Below are 6,066 nucleotides of genomic sequence, written 5' to 3'. Positions count from 1 at the left end.
ATTCCTTGGCAGCAGTGTATAGAGTCATCAAACCCTGGAGCTCTGTCTCCTGAGGCTTACTCTGCATAGCACAAGAAGGCAAGTCTTCTCCACAACTGAGACCCGAAGCTAAGCCAGGACATTTGCCCCCTACAGCAGAGCATGCATGTGGATCTTACTGAGTTGTTCCTATGCTCCTGCTGTCAGGCAAACACTCTCCAATGGTATTAACCTATTTAGAACATTTAAGAACAATTAAAAACATCTAAAAGTATGTATGCTGCCTGTCTTTAGTATCAAGCTCTGATCACTTTTAAATTCACTCTCTCATCACCCATATTTAATCTGTTGGAATGTTCAGGGAGGCAGGAGAGGATATATTGTTTATTAATATTCCTCCTAACTTGCGCCAGCAAGTTCCTTTACTTAGCAGAGTTTCACATTCCACTTTTAAACGCACAGCGGATAACTGGTTGCAGGCTTCTGTAAGCCTCTAACTATTAGGTTCCTGGTAAGTTCCCTTATATCCCTCTTAAAAGAGTAAACACACCACAGTATTGTGTAAAGTATATAAACGTAGTTTACTTACATTCAGTTCACAGTTGGATCCCTGAAGGCAGACTTAGTTACAAAGTATATACAAGTGGAGCTATCCCATATGGGGAGAATTACAGTGTCCTCTGTTGGCTGGAAGCCAACAGAGCATCTCTAGCTAAAAACTGCTCTAACAAGGGAGGAAGTCAGAAAGAGAGTGCTGCGTGCCTTGTCCTTTTGTTACCTGGACAGGTAAGGTCACACCCACCTCTAGTCACATGCAAAGGAAGTATGTCCCAGCCAGAAGGAAACAGGAAGTTTTTGACTGGCTGGACCAAACATTCCCCCACATGTCCACTAGGAAAACAAGGAACGTTGTACTTGACTGCTACTTATGTATCACATCCCACACAATCAAATCTCATTGGTGTTTCAACCGATCTTTCTGCAACTATGCACTGACAGTGCGTTGGAGGGTGCTACATGTGCCCTTTCAGTTCATTATTTCTTTCTCGGGTCCAGGGTCACCAATAGTTTCCAAACGTAGCAGTAATCTGTAACAAATATTCAGCATTTGCTCAGATATTCTTTTATATTAGGTTCTATCTATAATGTAACTTAATCCAGCAAACTAGCACCTGAATAGGTGGCCTGAAAGCAGGCGAGGAAATTTTATTACATCTGTTAATGCGGAAGCCAGTCTTGTTCATCCCAGGTTTACAGAAGGTCATTTTATTAGCTGTTATCCATAGCTTATGTTGACAATTGATTTTCATTGTTGAACAGCGAAATTTATTATCTGCCATTTGATAAAGATAATTAAATTGGCTTTATATAGAGTTGCTATTGTAAATGTTATGCCTGCGAAATGCTCGCGTAAAACTGCTGTAAGAGTGGAAATGTGGAAAGTGAAAGCTGCTTTCATTACATTTAATGGCCTCTGAGCTTTTCTGCCCTGACTCTGATTTCACAGGTTATTACAGTGCCTATTAAAACTTGTTTTTGAGACATGGTTGTCCCTCTTGTTCTTCTTCAGGGACTGTCATTGTTTTTTAAATGTGTCTTGCCATTTTACACCACTGCAAAATTGTGCAAAGGAAAGAAACGATTCAGCTGTCCAGGTTGGAGTGATGTGTGTTGCTTTCTGGCTAGTTTTTCTACCCAATATATTTTTGTAGGATCTAAGTATACACTTTGGACTACTAGTGGCTCTAATAAAACTGTTCAGGCTTGGTTTACTGGGCTGGTGAACTCTTCCGAGATGTCATTGGCTCAACTTTCCATCTCCTTGCTTGTTAAACACAGATTGTACTTGCAGATCATGAAATCGCTCTTATGGATCATTTTGTACAGAGCAGAAAAGATTGCAAACGGTTCTTTTTTCTGGAAACTTTACCAAGTAAGTGGGACGCAGGTGGCGCTGTGGGTTAAAGCCTCAGCGCCTAGGACTTGCCAATCGAAAGGTCGGCGGTTCAAATCCCTGCGGCGGGGTGCGCTCCCGCTGCTCGGTCCCAGCGCCTGCCAACCTAGCAGTTCGAAAGCATCTCCGGGTGCAAGTAGATAAATAGGGACCGCTTACCAGCGGGAAGGTAAACGGCGTTTCCGTGTGCGGCTCTGGCTCGCCAGAGCAGCGATGTCACGCTGGCCACGTGACCCGGAAGTGTCTCCGGACAGCGCTGGCCCCTGGCCTCTTAAGTGAGATGGGCGCACAACCCCAGAGTCTGTCAAGACTGGCCCGTACGGGCAGGGGTACCTTTACCTTTACCTTACCAAGTAAAAAAAAAACGCTGGCTGATTTTAACAGCTGATGAGCTGGAACTTAAAGGCTTCTAACGCTGACCTTCCTTTGGCTGTGTTACAGCATATCGTATTTTTCGCTCTATAAGACGCACCAGACCACAAGACTCACCTAGTTTTTGAAGGAGGAAAACAATAAAAAAATATTCTTAATCTCAGAAGCCAGAACAGCAAGAGGGATCGCTGCGCAGTGAAAGCAGCAATCCCTCTTGCTGTTCTGGCTTCTGGGATAGCTGCACAGCCTGCATTCGCTCCATAAGACGCACAAACATTTCCCCTTACTTTTTAGGAGGGAAAAATTGAGTCTTATAGAGCAAAAAAATACGGTAACTACTGGAGGGCAGACAGGATGCATTTGCATCAGGACCCGCATAGATGGACCACAACGTTGGACAGTGGCAATATATAATGGGGGCCTATAATGGAAAGCTTTGAGCCAAGCAGGGAACCTGTAGCCCTCCAGAAGTCATTCAACTCCAACTCCCATCAGCCTCAGCCAGCATGACCAGTAGTCAGGCATGATGAATGTTATAGTTAGCAGGTTCCCCACCTCTGACTTGAAGGACACACCTGTTCGTAGGCTGGGCAAAAGATTGAAATGTAGGAAGCCTGAAGAATGCTGTGAGGTAAAGGAAGATGGACCCAGGGTGGCAGGAAGCATTGTTTAGCTGGGATGGGCACTGGGAACAGCACTGCTCATTTTCAAAAGTCAGAGTTGTGGAGCACAGTCCAGAATTGTTGAGCTAGCAAATCTTCTCCGCAGTCCACTAAGCAGCAGTAGAGATTATTGTTTTTTGCTGCTTGTAAAGGAAAGGTTGTTTGGTAAGAGGAACAGCAAGCTGATAGGAAGTAAATTGAAGTATGGGAGACATAGGCAGTATATTTTGGGATAGGTGTAAAGTTGAACAGATAATTATCAGGGGAAATCGGGCTGCTGTTTAAATGACACCAAGTTCTGCTTGCACATCAGTGATTTCACTATTAGCTACATATCATTTTAAGGAGAAATCAAATATTTGAGCATGTATTTCGTTTGCAATCTCGCTGCATCATGGATTTTGTAGTCTCAAATTTAGTACAGCACACATGTTTTGCTCACCAAAAGGATTGGCATCAGAAGGTTATATATAATGATACTGTAGGTGGCTGCTATACCGCAATATAAGTATCTCTCCTAAGTATGAAGATGGTAAGGCTACATAAAAAAGATGTACTGCAAGGATACAAATGGTTTGGTAGAAAGTCTGTAATATTGCAAGAATGCAGCTATGGAGAGAATATGTACCACTCATTCATGCACATCTGACTTGCAAGCAGAATTTGTTTGCGCCCTAGTATTTTTTTTAACTGCCTTGTACTCCCAAGCTAACCTGTCCCATAACTGGATTGTCAGTTATCCTCCTTGTAATGGTCTCTAATTGCTCAGATGCCATTTTGTACTCTCTTCAAGTGAACAGCCAGGATCCTGTTCAAAGGCAGTGTTTCCCTGCCTCCTCCCTCTGCTTCTCTTATGTTGCAGGGTCCAGATAACAGGAAGAGACAGACAGATAACAGCCCCTCCTACAGATTTCAACGCTGCTTTTAGCCAGAGAAAAAGACGCCAGACAAAACCGAATCAATTAATTTGAATGATCTACTGATTGTCTATGTTAGTTATTCTCTCATTATCTTGCCCAGAGTTTAGTTCAGGCTGTTTAACCTCTGTCACCTAGGAAAAAGTTGGTGCTGTTCTAGGGCATATTCTTATACATGTGATGTAGTGAAATAACACCTGCGTGGAATATATATATATATATATATATATATATATATATATATATATATTGCAAAGCCCAGTGTGTGCTAGCTGTAGATATAACTTAAGGGTTTGTTTTTAAAGGCCTCCAGGTTCACCATTAGTGGGAAGGACAAATATCATATACACAGCAAAGTTGTCTATCCCAGGACTGGGAGTCCTCGTTTCAAGTGCCCATTTGACCATAAAGCTTGGTGAGTGACCTTTGGCCAGTCACTAGCCTACCACAGGCATGCCCAACAGGTAGATCATGGGGTATTCCTGGTAGATCCTGGTAGATCTTTGGCACCTCAGTAATCTCTCCCCCCCCCCAAAAAAAAGGGGGGACAACAACTGTGGCTTCCTAAAAAAAGCTCAACAACTTTGGTTCATCAACAGCAATGGGTAGATCACTGCCATAATGCTTTGAGTAGATCGCAGTCTATTGGGAGTTGGACGTCCATGGCCTACCACACAAGTTTGTTGTGAGAAGAAAAAAAAGGTGGAAGAACCATGAGCTTCTTGGAAAAAGGGCAGGATATAAATTTAATGACCAGTGTTGCTATTCCAAAATGGTGATTGCCCTTGCTTACAGTGGTAGGTGTGCCTTTGGTGGAATTTGTGGGATGTAACATAAGCAGTCAAGTACAACACTTCCTCTTTGCCCAGAGTGGACATGCAGGGAGGGTGTTACTCCAGCCAGGAGGACTTCTAGTCTGGAGCTTCCTCCCCCTGCATGTGACCAGGTCGAAGGGAATGACCCTGAGAGACCCCATCAAAAGGCCGGTCATGCAGCCATCTTCCCTTGTTCTTCTTCTTCTTCTTTTGATGCTGAAACTGACATATTTTGCTGTCTGCTGGCTTTCAGCCAGCACATGGGCTCATTCCCATATGGGATGAACTCAAACTCTGTTCTGTAGCTACAAGCTTAAGCCTGCCTTCAGGGAACCAACTGTGAACTGAATGTGAGTAAACTTATTACTCTTATAGAAGTCTGTTGTGTCTTTATTCTTTTTAAGAGGGATAAAGGGGGAAATTACCAGGAATAACTCAATCTGGACAAAGCCAGATTGGATTGCTTAAGTAAAGAGATTCAAATGAATCTATCAAATACACAAGGAGTAATCAATTATGAAACTGATCTCCTATTGCGGTATTATTCTGAATTTAAAGTGCCCTGGCATTGCCTGATATTTGCTAAAAATGGCACTCAAGGCGGACAAAACCCAGATTATTTCTAGTTGTTTCCAGGACACCAGATGATAATAATAATAATAATAATAATAATAATATCTTTATTGTCATTGCCCCCTCTCAGGGACAACGAAATTACTTGGCTGCTCCATCCACCCAGATAGGGCACTCCACTTAAAATCAGAACAACTATAAAAACACTAATTAAAACAATATAATATAATACAGCAAGGAAGATTAGATGACTTCAAAGTCCAGGTTTCCCATTCAGGGCCGAGATCGCTCTGGAGAAGAAGCTGTTCTTGAGACGGCTCGTTCTTGTCATCATCGTCCTGTATCTCCGTCCCGACGGCAGGAGCTCGAAGAGACAGTGACCAGGATGCGATGGATCTTTTACTATGTCCAGTGCCTTCCTATGGCACCTTGTGGCATAAATCTGCTCTAAGGTGGAGAGTGGGCAGCCAACAATGCTCTCTGCTGCCTTAACAACTCTGCACAACACCATCCTGTCCTGGGTAGTACAGCTTCCGTACCGCACACATAAGCCATAAGTGAGCACGCTCTCAATGGCACAGTGATAGAAGGCAAGCAGCAGTTTCTGTGGAAGATGGTTTTTCCTTAGGATTCATAAAAAGTACAGTCTCTGCTGCGCCTTCTTCACAAGCCCCCTTGTGTTGACACTCCAGGACAGATCCTCTTGTAATTCAATACCCAAAAATCTGAACGTTGTTACCCTCTCCACACAGACCCCATCAATCAGAAGTGGCTGGACATTGCTCTTCTGTCTC

This window comes from Podarcis gaigeae (assembly GCF_964106915.1).
Source record: "Podarcis gaigeae genome assembly, chromosome: 5".
Classification (NCBI taxonomy): domain Eukaryota; kingdom Metazoa; phylum Chordata; class Lepidosauria; order Squamata; family Lacertidae; genus Podarcis; species Podarcis gaigeae.
The sequence above is the reverse complement of the archived record's forward strand: the minus strand, read 5'-3'. Positions refer to the sequence as shown.